Source organism: Echinops telfairi, unplaced genomic scaffold (genome assembly GCF_000313985.2).
Source record: "Echinops telfairi isolate 266 unplaced genomic scaffold, ASM31398v2 ScPeMD7_7474;HRSCAF=8512, whole genome shotgun sequence".
In the NCBI taxonomy this organism is placed as follows: Eukaryota; Metazoa; Chordata; class Mammalia; order Afrosoricida; family Tenrecidae; genus Echinops; species Echinops telfairi.
In genome coordinates, this window is record NW_022111378.1 from 5,962,108 (window position 1) to 5,979,497 (window position 17,390).

A 17,390-nucleotide genomic window follows, 5' to 3' on the forward strand; every position below is an offset into this window, starting at 1 on the left:
GAGTAGAATGACTTAAAAATCCACTGCCATTGAGTCAAAACTGATGCCTAATGAGCAGCCCTGTAGGACAGGATAGAACTGATCCTGTGAGTTTCTGAGAAGTAGAAAGCCTGTCTTTCTTCTGTGGAGCATGCTGATGGTTTTGAACTTGGTTTGAAGCTCAAACGTGTAAGTACTACGCCATTCTGTGGCGTAGACTATTCTGTAGTATCCAGCGAAGTGCGTGCCCACTAGGATCCAGGGTGTGACCTTACTTGGGAAAAGAGTCTTTGCTGATGTAATTCATGGCATTGGGGTGGGGCTGCTGCTCTTATAAGAAGGTCTCATGTAAAGACACAGACACGGGGGAGAAGCAGACCACATGACAACAGATGCTGGGATTGGAATGGTGGCAGTGCAAACCAAGTTCTGCTCAGGATGGCTGGCAGCTGTGGAAGCTGGAAGAGGTCAGAATGGATTTTTCCTTAGAGCCTACAGCAGAAGCCTGGGCCTGGCCCCACCTTGATCTCACACGTCTACTCTCCAAGGGTGGGGGCTGGGGGAACAGAGATGCATTTGTATTATGGTATTGACAAAGAATATTGGAAATGCTATGGACGACCAGAAGAACAAATTTGTCTAGGACAAAGTTCACCCAGACTGCTCCTTAGAAGCGAAGATGATGGGACTTCGCCTGGTGTACGTTAGACATGCTCTCAGGAGAGACCAGTCCCTGGAAGAGGACATCGTCCTTGGTAAAGTATAGAGACGGACGAAAAGAGGAAGACCGTCAATGAGATGGAGTGACCCAGTGGCTGCAACAATGGGGTCAGACTTCACGATGGTTGTGCGGACGGCCCAGGTCTGGGCAGTGCTTCATTCGGTTGCACCCGGGGCCACGATGAGCCAGCACTGACTTGAAGAGACCCAGCAAGCAAAGCAAAAGAAACCAGCAGAACTCTGGGAAAGTAAATGTTTGTTCTATCAAGCTACCCAGTGTGTAGTTTGTTACAGTAGTCCTCAGACACTAAGGCATCACATTGGGGACCTTGACAATGTCAAAAATGTTCTGTGGTTGTTTCCTAACCTGTAACATGGGGATATTCTCCTCCTTGGTTGATATACATGTGTCTGCCTGTCTGTTGAGTCGGTGGATTCACAGTGGCCCCACGTCTAACACAACAAATCATGGCTGGGTCTTGTGGAGCCCATTGTTGCAGTTAGCGTGTCTGTGTGACTACCATTAAATCTCAGTGAGATTATACAGGTAAATTGTTCCTCAAAGTGCCGACACCTGGTGCGCGCGCACGCGCGCGTTCATTAGCTGCTGCTGAGCGTTTGGGGAAAGACACACCTGGAGGTAGAGGCCTTGCTCTTACTTGGGCTTTGTTCCAAGATTTTGAGCATGCTTTAGCAAGGGACCAGTCAGTAGGGGAAATTCTATTTTTCACATGGCAGAAAAAATAAACTAAGGCAATGAGCTGGTGCCTCGTTCAACTTTATGCACCAGGCTAGTAGGAGAGAGAGCAGGGCCCTGTTAGCATGAACTCCCTGCTGGCCTGCTGGCCTGGGAAACACTTTTCAAGTAGCCTCTGGTTGGGGAAGATAATTTGTGTTAGTCCATTTCTCTCTGGGCACAAAGGCTTTTTTTGTTGAAAGGAAATGCTTTTCTTCATTCTGCTGCCCTCTCCTTTTTTCCTTCCCACTTCCCTTTTCGCCCCACATCAGCCCGACTTCAACTCTCTGATATACGAATCAAAGAGGAACCATATGAAGAAAACACAAGGGCCTACTGTAAATCAGAGCTCAATAGAGTCTCTTTGCTTTCTCTCAGAGCCCTGACAAGATCTGGCTCCGTCGTGTGCTGGGAATTCCTCTTGGCTCAGTGGCTTGTTGGCGTTCATCGTTCCTCCTTCCTGTATTCGTGCTCCTTTTGTATGTCCACTGAACCTCACAGTCCCCCTCTTTTCTCAGGCACTGAGGTCTGGTGTGTAGCCTTACCAGTCTACTAATGAGGTCACCTAGTACTGATTTCCTACTTGAGTGCTGGGGAAGACGTTAGCAAGGGTCTGGGAGATTCCTCTGGAGCTTCAGGCCACAGCATTAATCTTGTAATCTATTGAATATAGATTTATTCAATAGAATATTTATTCAATAGGAAATATTTCACCTGTAGTCCTTTAAAATCTATTTCCATATGACCCTTTCAAAATGGAGAAAGCCTCGGTGGCACAGTGTTTAAGCATATGGCCACTGACTGAAAGGTTGGCAGTTCAAACCCCCCAGCTGGCCTGCAATCTGGTCCTCTGCTACTGCCAATATTACAGCCTGGGACCCTGGGAGCAATTCCACTCAGTTCTATAGGGAGACTCACTATGACTTGGAATTGACTCCCCGACCGGGCCTTTCAAAATGGTAGCACTAACGGTCCAGATATACTATTGTATGTTTGTGAGTAAAACTAAATCTCAGTAACATGAAATATTGGGGGAATGACCAAGGTAATGATTTATGATGATTGTACTTTAAGTATGGTGAGAGGATCCAGTCCTGGTGCTCACTTTTCCTGATTTGAAAGCATGCAGCATTTATTTCCTTGTTCTGTTCACACAGTTGCCTCTTGATCCATGTACAGGTTTCACATGAGCACAGTTAAGCCTTATGGAATTCCTATTCTTCTCAAGGCTATCCATACTTTGTTGTGATCCACACAGTCTAATGCCTTTGCATATTCAATAAAAGACAAGTAAACATCTTTCTGGTACTCTCTGCTTCCAACAAAGATCCATCTGATGTTAGCAACATCTTTTGTTTCACTTCCTCTTCTGAATCCAGACTGAATTTCTGGCAGTTCCCTGTCAATATATTACTGCCAAGATTGTTGAATGATCTTCAAGAAAAGTTTATGTGCATGTGCTCTCAATGATATTATTTCATAATTTGTGCATTCTGATGGGTCACCTTTCTTTGGAATGGGCACACATATGAATCTCTTCCAGTCAGTTAGATAGGTAGGTAGATAACAATTAAAAACCCCAAACTCGGCCCCCTTCCATTGAGTCAGTTCTGGCTTACAACACCTTGAAAGGACAAAACAGAACTGTTCCTTTGGGGTTTCTGTGAGTGTAAAGCTTTACAGAGCAGACAGTCTCGTCTTTAACCCAAAAGCAACCGGTAGATTCCAACTGTTGACCTTGTGTTTATCAGCCTGATGAGTAACCCATTGTAACACCAGGGCTCAGACTTCTATAGGCTTTTGGCCCCAAAGAAAGACTCAATGTAAATGAGTTCAGGGAAATTTCGTCAATGGAGATAGAAATCAGAAGAGTGTTTACTTCTGGAAGGGCATATGTATTAAGTGGGACGAGGCACCAAGGAGTTTTCTAATCTGATGTAAATGTTTTATATCTGAATCTCAGTCATGGTTACACAAATTGCAATTCATCAAGATTTGGATTTACTATGTAACTTGCCCCTCAATTTAAAACATGTAAGGGCTCTTTAGTTGGTTTTTATTTTTAAGTTTAAGGTACTTATTAAATATCCAAAGATGCCAAGTAACAAATTGGATGTAGAAATCTGAGTACAGTTCCAATAAGATATCTGGGTCAGAAATAAGATTTTGTTTTTGTTTTGTTTTCTTTCTCTAATTACCATTGCTGAAGCCTAATTTCATATTTCAAAACATTCACCCCTTGTGGATGTATAAGTCCATGACTTTCAGTAAGTTTACTGAGTTGTATTTCCATCACCTACTTCCGATTTAGAGCCTCTTCATCATTGTGGATGTTAACATAGGGCATTCCCTAGGGAGGAAAGCTGGAATCCATGTAGTCAGGCTAGACAACCACCGATCCAGGGGATCTGACTATGACTGGTCTCGCTGCCGAGGCCCAGGCCCAGGCCCTGGTCCAGGTCCACAGAAGTGTGACAGAACATCAGCCACTGTTGGTTTCAACTCTTTGGGAAGAAGTCTTCTCAATCTCTTGAAACTATGCGCCCCACTGTCTTGCCTCTTTATAATTGGGGAATGCCTACTAGAATTTTATTGCAAAGTTTCCTCTTAATCTTTTTTAAAAAATAATTTAAAATGATTTGGGGATTCATACAACTCTTATCACAATATACACAATAACACAATTCATTGTGTTAAGCACATTTTTTTTTCAAAATTCAAAATAACAGCTTTATTCAAACATATATTACACCTTCTGAAACATTTAAAACCACATGCTCTAGTGAAATATTTCTTCAACAACACTGTATACAAATAAAATATTACACAAAATATATTTAAGAAAATGTTTTGGTCTTTGATTTGAATAATAAATAAAAACACAGGCACTTCTACACCAAGACAGGGAAGCAGTCGCTATTCAGAATAGTAATTTTGTATAAGCAACATGTGGAAATATGGCAAGAATAGAAGCCTGGAGTTTTTAAATGACACACCACTTACAAAAAGGGGGTCCAACTTCACTCTTCCCACCTGTAGCTCAAAGGTTACATTGGCTTTCCTGGTCTACTTTCTCATGTTACAAACTCCATCTGGTTGTCAGGGGCAACTAATTCACCCTTCAGTTGGCCATTATGGAATCATACTCGTTATCAGCAAATTCTAAAAGTAGAGAATTATTATGCTACCACCCAGCAAACTGAACTCAAAATCAAATTCTCTCTGCAAATTAAGACCGTAACAAGAGAAAAATGCCCGAGCGTCACACGGTGAGTGATCATTTTGCGAATCAGACATGATCAGAGCGACACAGGAATATACTGTTGGGGCGGCAAGACATTTTAGACTTGACAGAAGTCAATTTTTCTAGACGATTTAAAAATTCATCCAAATTTTGTGAAGATCGATTTAACTCTGTTTCTCAGAAGCTACTGAATGATGCATAACAGAGCCTTTGTGCCCCAATCCATTGATAAACGCCTGTGTCACAGATACATCCAGCAGTAAAAAGGAAAGTAGGCCTATCCAACAAGGGCAAACCAAAATTAACTTTAAATGGTTAACTCCCAGAAGCACATGCTTTCAGATGAGAAAGGGGGCCTGGGGGTGGGAGAGACAAATGAATACAAGAACGGCCATCAATCAGTAGGAAGGACCGGCACCTCCGTGAGAACTTATCTTCTGCCTCCCCTCTCCAGAACAGTACCGAGTCGCGGGCCATGTTCAAGGCCCTCAGAGGGAGACCTAAAGGCAATTGTGATGGTTTCCGCACAGAAATCACCCTAAAGTGAGAACACCGCATGGGAACGAAGAGTGGAGACAGGTCTTCCTATGCAAAACTGAGTTACTATTTTAGCATTTTAAATGAGCATTTGGTAACTGAGACCAAATATCAATCATTTCTTGGGGTTTTCTACTGTGTACTAACATCAGGTCTACATAGGAACAGATATTCTTATTTTTCTCCTCTGTGTCAAATGTCCTGAAGCCTTTGTGTTTCTCCGGAACGAGGCCGAGTCTCTGAGGGCACATTGCATTGGGGGATAGACGCCAGAGTAAACCACTGCTGGGATGTAGTACTTTCGTTTCTCATCCCGATGGGGACCAGCATTGTGGATCACATCGCCTGTAAACCAGTCTTTGGCTTTGTTCTTGGATAGGCTCTTCAGGTCATTCAGGATGTGATGGGTGTTCACGAAGACGTCATTAGTCGCCCTTAAAGACAAACTCGGGCGTTCGCCCAGGAAGTGCTCACCCCCCGGAGGAACAGAACTCCCTTTAGGGACAAGTTGAAGAGCGTGTCCCTGCAGCTCCGCAGAGGAATGTCTTGGTGCCTCTCGCGCTCAAACTTCAGCAGGTCTGAAAGGTCGGGTGGTTGTCCTCGGGGGCGTCTGGCCCAGCAAGAAGACGCGCACCACCGTCTGGTTCCCCACCCTGGCTGCTCGGCGCCAAGACTCCCGAATGGCTTTGCCTTCTAGCGAAATGCGGGGTGAGGGACTTAATCGCCAGCAGCAAGAAGGGTTTCTTTGCACACTTAGTGGGCTGGTCGATAAGCAGCGAGTCATTCCGACATCTCAGATAGAGCAGGGAGTCCTGAAATCTGTCTGGCAAATTGCTGAAACCTGCCACGACGGAGGCGAGGCTCCGGTCTGGCTCGCAAGAGCGCAGATGGCTCATGTTGGAAGCCCCGTGCGCTTCCCCCGTCTGGTTGGCCAACGTTCTCAGAAAGGGGTTGTACCGCCTGTTGAGCTTCTCTTGTTCTCGGTTTCAGTCTGCCGAGGGAGGGCTGGAAGTCTTCCAGAACTTTCCTTTGGGTATTATGACTTCGCCCTTTCCAAATTCTTCTCTTGGCTACTGCTTTTGGAGACTTACACGATCAAATAAATGAAGACATTTACCATCATCAGGATACCCAGCAACTTTATTCTTCGACGCCCAACAATCACGTCTCATATCTTGTCCGGGAGCAGCTCCTGTTCGGCGGGGCGGGGCGGGAGAGCGCAGCTGCATCCATGTCCACGTCCATGTCCACGTCCATGTCCCGGCCCTCCACTGCCCACGCTCCGTGCGCTGCGCTCGGGACTGGCGCCCGGCGACGGCGGCGGCGGCGGCTCCGCTCCGTGTTAAGTACATTTATACGTTTGTTGCCATCATCATTCTCAAGACATTTTCTTTCTACTTGAGCCCTTGGTATCAGCTCATTTTCCCCCCTCCCTCCCTCATGAACCCTTGATAATTTATAAATTATTATTATTTTTCCTGTCTTACACTGACTGATGTCTCCCTTCACCCACTTTTATGTTGTCCGTCCCCCTGGGAGGGGATTACATGTAGAACCCTGTAATCTGTTACCCCTTTTTCCTCCCAACTTCCCTCCACCCTCCTGGCATCTCTACTCTCATTTTTGGTCCTGAGGGGTTTATCTGTCCTGGATTCCCTGTCCTTCCAGCTCTTATCTGTACCTATGTACATGCTCTGCTCTAGCCGGCTTTGTAAGGTAGAATTGGGGTCATGATAGTGGTGAGGGGAGGAAGCATTAAAGAACTAGAGGAAAGTTGTATGTTTCATTGGTGCTATACCGCACCCTGACTGGCTTTTCGCTTCCCTGTGACCCTTCTGTAAGGGGATGTTCAACTGTCTACAGATGGGCTTTGGGTCGCCACTCTGCACTCCACCTCATTCACATTGATATGATTTGTTGTTCTGGGTCTTTGAGGCCTGAAACCTGATCCCCTCAACACCTCCTCTTGTTCTATTAATAATGCATCTCATTAAAACCATACCTGGGCATCAGCTCCTTCTGCACTGCAGACCAGACGGATGTCCCAAGGTGTCATCTAGTCTTCCTGCTTTTAGTTCAGCCATCAACCTGCTTTTAGTGCAAACCAATAACCCTACTGCCCTCCAGTCAGTTCTGACACAGGATGATTTCATGTGTGTCAGAGTAGAACTGTGACCCATGGAGTTCTTGGTGATGATTTTTTTAAAAGTAGATCTCCAGACCTTTTTTCTGAGGTGCCTCTGGGGTACTTGAACCTCCATCTTCAGTTAATAGTCAATAGCATTAGCTATATACTCTGCCCAGGACTCTTCAGTGCCGGGCAATGTTTCGTTCTGTGGGTCAGAACCCACTGTACAACACCTAACAACAACAACAACAACAACAACCCCTAAATAACTCTAATCGATGATTCTCTGGCGTGTCACAAAATGCTATCAGATTGCAGTGATTGAATTCTATTATTTTTCTTTCCACGGTGCGTAGGAACTCAGAATGAATGAACGCTGAAACAGGCCACGTCTGCAGTCAAAGACCTTGATTAGCAGGTGGGCATCCTGCGGCGGACACCGCGCAGGACCTGGGTGGCAGCCGACACTGGCGGGTGTGGGTGATGAATTTTCAGATTAGGCAGGGGTAAATGGGCATCTGTGTGCTGTGGGGAGAATAGGTATATTCATTTGTTTTCTTTAGGCATTTAGAAGACTGAATCCCCTGCGTTCCATTACCAAATTATCCGACATGAAATTTGTAAAGGCAGACACTAATGAGGATGTATCGAGAGCCATGTTAAACTTATAGACCCAAATGGTCACCCACTTTGAGCTCTGGAGAACCAACCTGCTCTTTTTTTTTTTAAAACTTCTTATTGTGAAGTGGAGGAAGGTTTCTCAAGTAAATCAATTTTCCATTCAGCCATTTTGTTCCATGTCATGAATGGAAGTCCCCACAATTGTAAATCCTTTGGCCCACTTCCTCCCCATGTGTTCCTGTTTCCATCCCTCCTTCTTTCGTAAGCCTTCTTGTCATCTCAACTTTGTCCTTGGGCTGTCTTTTTGGTCTCAATGGGTCAGTTAGTCTAAGGAATGGATCCTTCCTTCCTGTTAATGCTCACCTTGAAACCTGTGTATTGTTTTGTTACATATTTTCCCTCCCTCTCTGCACAGGACCTTATCATGTGGTTCCTTTCCGAGCGGTTGGGAGTGGGAGCTGGGCACCATGTAGTTCCTCTGGTCTCAGGCTCCTGAAGGCGGCAGTTGACATGAATCTTAGTTCATTGGTCTATTGGTTTCTCCGTGTTTTCTATTCTCTTCACTCGCCTGTGCTCTAGATGGGGAGAGAACAAGCGTTTCCCTTGAGATGGCCGCTTTTAAGACCTACAGCCTCAAAGACCCCAGGCTCTACTCACCAAAGTCAGGTGCAGAGTTGTGTCTTTGTGGAATATGGTATGCCTATTGGCCTGGGTGCTCCCTAAGATTATGCCCTCAAGGAACTTTGTGATAGCTTAAACACTGTCATAACTTTGACATCCACATGCTCTACTCTATATTCTCAGTAATCACTTTTACAGTCATTTAGTAGATGCTTCAAGGAACTCGGGTGGCCCAAGGGTTAGAAAATGGAAAGGTTGCCTGGCTGTTTGCAGCCAACAGAAATATCAGTGGCTTGAAGTCACCAGGTGGCTTTGCAGGAGGAAAGAGCTGGTAATGTTACCGCCTAGAAAACTCTATCAGTGAGTTGAACTCTGTCACATGAATTGGTCTCCATCAACTGCACCTCACAATAACAGCAGATGCTTCTAACCTCTATAGGCCAGCATAGGCCAATGAAGGGAATTGAGTTGCGTTGTAGCTTGTGTCTGATAACCCTGGTCCTGTGAACCCTTTATTCACTACTCTGGAGATGCTGCAGCATGCCCTTCAATTCACTCCTCCCTCCTTGCTGCATATGTGCGAATGTAACGGATTCTGTGATTGTTTGGCGGAAACTTTATTATCCTTGTTATCTTCCTATTAAATCTCATTCCAAATTGATTGGTGTTGTGTTCAGTGGAGAAGAAGCCTCTGTCAAAGTAAGTCTGTATTTGAATGAACATTCTCCCACGTTGGTTTGGGTGTGTCGAGCAGTCCGTTCATTTGATTCCATGGTGCAAGGGATTCCAACAGTGGTTTATCTCCACTTGTTCTCACCAAAGTCCTCTGGAAACACCAGGAGATCAGAAAGCCTTTTGGGGGGTTGCTCCCTGAAATGATTCATGGGCTTTATGCAGTCAATCTGACTAGATTAACCTGTTCTGTAGAAGAAGAAAGTGTTGACAAACAGTGTGGTTTGCTGGAAAGAACATGAACTCTGGAAAGAGACAGACTTGGAACTAAAGCTTGGCTCTGCTTCATATGGGCTGTTTGACCTCGGGTAAGTTTCATAGCTGCTCTGAGTCACAGTGTTCTCCATATTAAATGGGAATTATAACCCACCTTTCAGGGTTGTGAGGTAGACAACCTAGGTAATAGGAGTCAACAGTAATTTAACCCATTGATATTGAGCCCATTCTGACTCATGGTGACCCCATATGTCAGGGTAGGACTATCTGCAGGATTTTCAACGGCTGATGTTGGGCTGGATTTTGGGGCCTTTTTTCTGAGATCCCTCCGTATGAACTTGAACCTCCTTCCTTTTAGTGAGCAGCATCAGCTTTGTGTGCCACCCAGCAGTGGTTTCCCTGATCCCTCCTCTGCACAGACAACCTTCCCTCCGTGCTCTATGCATTTACTGTAACCTACCAAGTTTCCCATGAGATATCATTTTCCTAAGTAACTTCCTGGTTATGACAGGTAGACGGTTGTCATTTCGATGCCCTGCAATTGGGAACTGGTTTGTCATCCAGGGGGAAACAATATCAGCTTGTTGGATTTAATTTCTGCTTAACACATAACTTCACGCATGTGGGTATGAAACTTGATGACATTTTGTTAATAAAATGTCTCAGATACCCCTGCCTGACACCGACCAAGTTGTAAGAAAATTCCGGTCTCTGTTGACAAGGCAGGTTGATGTAAATAGGAGCCTCGCAAACCATCATGCAAGTTCACTCATCTCCAAAATGAGAGGGGAGATGTTATCCAGAAGCCATGTCATGTGCTCTTATCTCATCAGGAAGTCAGGCGGAATGAGATCATGGTGGAAAATGTTCAGAGATGGGCTGAGATGATGATAAGACACTTAGAAGCATGGTGTGTCCTTCACCTGATTTTTTTCTTCAAGTCTGTCTGTGACTTAGAGTTTGCACAGAAACCACCAAGCAATGAGAGGGAATCAACATGACCTCCTCGCTGATGGTTCCAGTCTGCTCAGGATGTGTAAGGGTGGGGAGGTTGCTGACTTAGAGAAGGAATGCATTTCTTGAGGCCCTCAGTGATGGATTGTCTACATTAAATACCCCTGGGGTCCCGCTGGGCTTTCTCACTACTTGAAATGCATATTCTGTGTTGGCGTTCTCTTTCCCTTGCCCCTTAAGCATTGAGCTGCTAACCACAGGTCAGTGGTTTGTACCTACCAACTACTTCATGGAGAAAGATAAGGCTGTCTACTTCTATAAAGATCTAAAGTCCTAGAAATGCCAAGAGGCAGTTCTATTTTGTCTTTATGAGCCAGAATTGACTTGAAGGCAGGGGCAAGTCAGTAATGCTTCTAACTGGCTTTTTCGATTTGTGACTACTACCACTGAAAACTAAGGACCCTTAGTGACATTGTGCTTACAAGTTGGGCTGCTAGTCTCAAGGTTGGCAGTTTGAAACCACCCGCTATTCCAAGGGAGAAAGATGGGGCTTTCTACTCCAGTAAAGAGTTACAGTCTCAGAAACTCACAGAGCAGTTCTACCCTGTCTTACAGAGTCACTCTGAGTCAGCATCGGCTCAATGGCAGTGAGTTTTTGATCACTAAAAATTAAAAATAAACTATACACACACACACACAGAGGCAGGGGGCAGGGAAACAGGGAAAGCTATTGAGAGGTTTGATAGGTGTTTATGTAGTTAAATGCAAAAATTCACCACCTAATTCACACATGCACAAAAAATTTTTTTGAAAGAAAAGATCTCCATAGTCTAATGCTAAATTAGAAGAGCCCTGATGGGGTAGGAGTTATGCACAGGACTGCAAACCAAAAGGTCAGCAGTTTGAGCCCACCAGCAGTCCTCAAAAGCTTTTTGCTCCTGTACAGACTTACATCCTCAGAAACCCACAGGGGCAGTTCATGTCAGTGAGTTTGGTTTGAGGAGCTTGGAAAGCTGAGTTAAAGCAAAGTTATATAGGCTCCTTTATTATAAGACTTATCTGAGCCTTTAAGATGCCAATTAAGTCATCCAATCAGTTCCCACTGACCTGTGTATGAAATACTGTGCTAGATGCTAGAGGCCCATAGGTGAGAAAGGCATGGCTCCCAGACCCGTGGGTCTCAGATGTGAGCAGCAGACGCACATTAACTAGTTAAACACAAGCAGACAAAGCCAAATCATTTACCCTCGAGTGGATTCCCGCTCCTGGTGAGCTGAGTGTGTCTGAGTAGAGCTGGGCCCCGGCGGGTTTTCCACAGCTGGGATTTGGGAAGCAGCTCACCAGGCATTTCTTCAAAGGCAACTCTGAGTGGACTTGAACTTCCAAAATGTGATCATATCCTAAGTGCAGCCAAGGAGACAATCGGGGTGCTGAGAGAGCATTTATCAGTGGGTTCTAATCTAGTCCAGGGAAATCAGGGATGGCGTTTCTCGTGTAATAACGATCCATTGACGATCTGAAGGCGAAAAGGGAGTTCGCGAGGTGAAGGGGAGCCCCTGGGTGTTGAAAATGGTTGCGCTCTGGCTGATTGACTGTAAGATTAGTGGTTTGAACTGACCCTGTAGGGCTCCTTGGAAGTCAGACCTGGTGATCTGTTTCTGAAAGGTCACAGTTCTGAAGGCCCCATGGGCACAGTTCTGCTCGGCACACTTGGGGTCACCGTGGGAAGTTGTATTTCAGTCGTGGAGACCCATTTGTGCAAAGGCTGAGGATAAAAAGATCTGGCTGCACCCCAAAGTTTGGAAAACAGATCTCACCTGCGAATCCCTGTTTAGTCTCCAGCAGGTTGTAAGACTACAATTCCGTTTCAGGGTATTGAAACATCCGGGCAGGGGTCCTGGAGGCTCTGGTTGACACACTGTCATCAATTGTCTGAGAAACAAAAGACTTAACTTCTTTGATACTCCTTTTATCCTATCAACAAAATTAAGGGCAGACAACATGGACACTGCGATCCCTCCAGCGGTGGCAGTCTCACATTTCATGGGAAGGCTCTTGAATTTCTGTTGTTCTTAACCACCATCAATTGGTTCCAATTCGGATCAACCCTATGTACAACAGAAGAAAAACACTGCCCGATCCTGCACCATCCTGGCGATTGTTGTTTTTGAGCTTGTTCTTGCAGCCATGATGCCAAATCCACTTCATTGAGGGTCTTTCCCCCGCCCCCTGCCCTTCTACTTTATCGAGCATGACATCTTTTTCCAGGGACCGGTCTCTCCTGATAACATGTCCAAAGTGTGTGGGCACAAGTCTCACCTACCTTGCTAGCATCTAAGGAACATTGTGGCCCACCTTCTTCCAAGACAGACTTATTTATAGTACTTTCCATATTCTTCACAAGCACCTTAATTCAAAAGAATTGATTCTCCTTCCTCTTTGTTATTCACTATCCAACTTTCACGTGTCTCTGAGGCAATTGAAAATCCTCTGGCTTGGGTCAGCTGGACCTTTGGCCTCAAAGTGACATTAGCATTCTTCAACATTTTAAAAAGAGGTCTTGTGCAGCAGACATGCCCAATGAAATGCATCTTTGAGTTCCTGATTGCTTCTTCCATGAGCATCGAACTCCTTGGCACCTTCAATCTTTTCTCCATGCATCATGGTCTAGTTGTGATGATTTTTGTTCTATTTACATTGAGTTGTAGTCCATACTGAAACCTGCAGTCCTTGATCAGCATCAGCAAGTGCTTCAAATCCTTCTTACGTTCAGCAAGCAAGGTTCTGACATCTGCATATTTATCGAAGGCTATTAATTAATAGCCCTTTCTCCAAACCTGATGCCTAGCTTCTCCGATTATTTGCTCAGCAGATAGCTTGCATACGTATGGTGAAAGGATACAACCATGATGCACACGTTTCCTGATTTGAAGCTTGTTTTCCTCCAAAGACTACCTCTTGGTCTATATAGTGGTTCTGCACGAGCACGTTGAATTGTTCTCCCCATCCTTCTCAATGACAGGCATTTGTTATGATTCACACGGAGCGGTCATTAAAACACAGGTAAACACCTTTTTGGTGTTTTGCTTTCATCCAAGGTCCTTCTGATAACAGCAATGATAATCTTGATCCTACACCCTCTTCATAATCAGGCTTGAACTTCTGGGAAGGATAGTTCATTGCAAACAGGGGAACTTCAGGCTGGAAGGGAAATAGTCCAGCTCTTTGGAGGGTGATAGAACCTGAGTGTAATTGCCGTCCTACAGCCATAGGTGACCCAGTCAGGAAGCTGGTACCCAATGGGGCCTCAGGTCAGCTCACATTTATTGACCACCTGCCATGGGGGATACAGGCCCTGCCTAGAGACAGGAGGGAAATGCCAAGACAGTTCTTCCCCACCCCTCTTCTCTCAAGGGCAGGATTGCCAGGGCACGAAGCCTAAAGGATCCTGTTATGGGGACGAAGGGCTCGGGGAGACCCTGCCGAGGCCAGAGGGCTCCCCATCAAGCAGTGGGCAGAGTCTCCTGCCAGCCTCCCACGGCCTGTGAGAGCCAGACCCCGGAGTGAGCGCACAGCAGCCTCGGGTCTCCGCGATTCCAGGGCAGCTCACTCACATCCAGGAAACGATGGACACTTTTACCCCATCAAGTAGCTGCTTGCTCTGGATGCCAACAGACAGTCCTGTGTTTCTGAGTCAGGCGGGGAGGAAAAGACGACCCCCTGCAGCCTCAGCCAGTGAGTTAGGAGCAGCTATCACCCCTAGGACCCCATTTTCAACTCTAACTTTCTCTTTCACCTAGTTTTCTCAGTTCCTCCGGCCAGCTCCGTTGGTCCCATTTCTCCTTCTCTGCCTCTTCAGCAGACCAAAAACCCCTCTGCTTTTGCTGCCGCTCTGAGGCTCCTGACTTCAAACTGGGCTTGAGATGCTTATTTCAAGATGCTTCTTGCTCTCCGGGGCGGAAAACAGATGCTTGTTCTTAGCTTGACGTAGTAGCTCCGAGCTTCCTGAGTGCTCCTCCACCCCAGGCCCACGTTAGAAATAGACCGCATGTCCCCAGGATCCCCATTCTCTGCCATCACTGCGATCGCCAGCCGCCCTCAAGCCAGCCTCCCGCTCCTGGAGACCCGGCACACAGAACTGAATGCTGCCCGGCCCGGCACTCCTGGGATTGGACTGTTGCGATCCACAGTGGGTTCAGTTTTCAAGTACTAGATCACCAGACCTATCTTCCTAGTCTTAGTCGTCTCCGTGGAAACCGATTCAGTGTCATAGCTACACTCCACTGATAAACATGTGATAGGGACCCTTGAGGTGTCTTGGTCAGAAGTCCACCCAGGTCTCACACATGGAAGGTGTCATGGATGAATTGTGTCAGTTTATGTGTGTGTCACTGAGAATATGTTTCTCAGTGGTTTGTTTGACAGTCATATAATCACCCCCCCCCCCATGAGGTGATGCACCCATGAGTTGTAAGGGGATCCCTCACCCCATGATGTGATGCACCCATGAGTTGTAAGGGATTCAGGTGTAGAGCAACACCTATACAGGGGGCACGGCTCTGGTGCAATGTAGGGAGCAGAGTTGCCCTGGAGTCGGGCATCACCTTTGATGTCACGAGAGAAAAGGGGAGAGAAGGCAGCGAGAAGCGGGACCTCATTACCACCCAGAACCCAGGGCCCCTTGGGAGAACCTGCCTGACCCCGGGAGGATCGGGACACCTGGGGATCTCGGAGGAATGCTGCTGGGCATCTTTCAGCCTTCCAGGTTCTGGAAGGAGGTGGGCCTTCCCCACAGCTGATGGAGAAAGCCGGCCCTTCAAGTCGGTGCTCTGAATTCAGACTTCTCACCTCCTGAACCACGAGAAAATCGTTTATTGGAGCACCACTAGACAACTAAAAGAGAAGGCAAGAATTCTACCGGTGAACCACCAATACCAAGGTCTCGTTCATTTTCTCTCTCTAGTAAATCTTAAGCTTCCATGTTCCTACTCCTTACCCAGGGAGCTTGTTAAAATGTCTTTATCAGGTGACCTCCCTCCCCAGATTCTTAAATTAACAAGGTGGAGACCAAGGCGCCCTGGGGCACTGTGGGTTAGGTGGTGGCTGCTAACCTCAAGGCAGTTCAGACCCACGGTTGCTGCGAGGGACAAATTTTTCTGCTCTCAGAAAGATTTCCAGTCTTGGGAACCTTTCAGAGGGTTGCCGCGAGTTGGAATTGACTTGTTGGCAGTATGTTTGGCTTTGGTTTTGGGGGTGAAGGCCCAAGACACTTCAATGTTTTAAGGAGTCACCTTGGGGTGGAGAGTGTTGCAAATAAATAAATAACACCCGGGGCAAGAGGGATAGGGAGCCCCCAAGCCACATGGTGACCTTGGTGCTTCTCTTGCTGAAGGGCTGTCAGAGGAGCATCGGGCCAAGCATCGCAGGTCCAGCCTTTCCTTAGTCCCTACTGCAGAGCCCAGGCCCCACTCCCACCGGCCTATCTTCCTGTCAGGGCCTTATGGCATCTGGAGGCTTCCAGGTGGTCTTCCTCCTAGGCCCCTTGTCCAATCATTGCTCTTTCTAGCAGGTGAGCAGGTGGTGTGATGGGTCAGGCTTTGGAGCTCAGCGGTCTGCTCTGCCGCTTCATAGTGAGCTACCTTGAGCAGCTGATTTCCTTCTCAGCGCACAAGTATTTGCATCTCTGAAATGGGAAGTCTTCCTGGTTCATCTCAAAGGGTCACTTCCTGGAAGAATTGATTGATAGGATGCCTACAAAAGGGGCATGATATGATCCTGGAACATAGGAAAGGGGTTAACAGATATGACGTTATTCTCACCCCTTCCATTCAGGAGCCTTTGTGTTGCTGTGGGCTAGACACTGACTGGGCTGCTAACTGCAAGGTCAGCGGTTCAAACCCACAAGCTTTTCTACAGGAGAAAGATGAGGCTATCTGTTCCTGTAAAGATTTACAGCCACAGAAACCCCATAGAGGGTCCGAATTGACCCAATGGCAATGGTTTGGTTTTTGAATCTCCCCTTTCATTAGATCACAAACCATATTTATTTCTTTTCTCCAGCCTTAAAAGGGAGATGAAGAGAAACCATATTATAAAGGCCTCAGAGGCTGACTCTCCTTAAAAAATTTAGATAGAGCCTCACCCTTGAAGTTAATGTTCATTGACAAGTGCATCTTTTAGCCTTTCCATCACCCTGGTGATGACTCACCTCAAATAGCAGCCTGTCCAATCAATGAAAACGGGAGAGAAAAAGTTCATCTATGTTGATATACACATGGTTTCCCCACTTACAAATGAGAAAAGTTAAGCAAGGAAAAGTGGTTTGTGGAAAGTGATGCGTATATACACACGGGGGCTTCCCCAAGTCTGGGGAATAATTCCAACCTTTATTTTCAGGTTTTGTAAGTGGCAAATGTGCTCTCGGCAGCTAAGCCGGCAGCTTTGGGGAGGTTTGGGAGGGGATGTTTCTTGGATGACTGCAGCAGGGCGGGCTAGGTTGCTGACAGCTGTGTCCCCAGCAGGAGGAGGCTTGGCTGGGTGTCACTGCGCCCTCATTGGTGGGAAGGCTTTGCTGGGGGGTCAGTTGCTCCCCCGTTGGCAGGGAGGCTCTTCCGTGGGCAGCTGGGCCGATTTCGGCAGGGAGGTTTTGCCCACCACTCGCAAACAGTCCCCGCTCCCGGCCATCCACCTGCTCGAGTATTGTCAGTGAGGACAGTTTAAAGGTGGAGCTGGGCCTTCAGCCAGGGGAGGCTTTGCCGGGCATCCGCGGTGGCAAGGAGGCTATGCAGCTAGGCCGATGGAGACGATGGAGGCTCTGATTTTCACAAGCCAAGCATTGCCTGCCACCAATCATGCAGGTTTTAGGGAGGTGGTCAGCGGGGAGGTTTTTCAGGTGACAGTTG

At 46.6% G+C, this 17,390-nt stretch overlaps 1 protein-coding gene and 1 pseudogene across 2 annotated transcripts in view; one reads left to right on the plus strand and one right to left on the minus strand.

Annotated features, from left to right (window-relative positions):
* LOC101643983 (protein FAM107B) overlaps positions 1 to 17,390 on the plus strand; it is a 331,769-nt gene that overhangs the window by 111,771 nt on the left and 202,608 nt on the right. The window lies entirely within an intron of this gene.
* On the minus strand, positions 5,288 to 6,568 carry LOC105979647 (annotated as a pseudogene).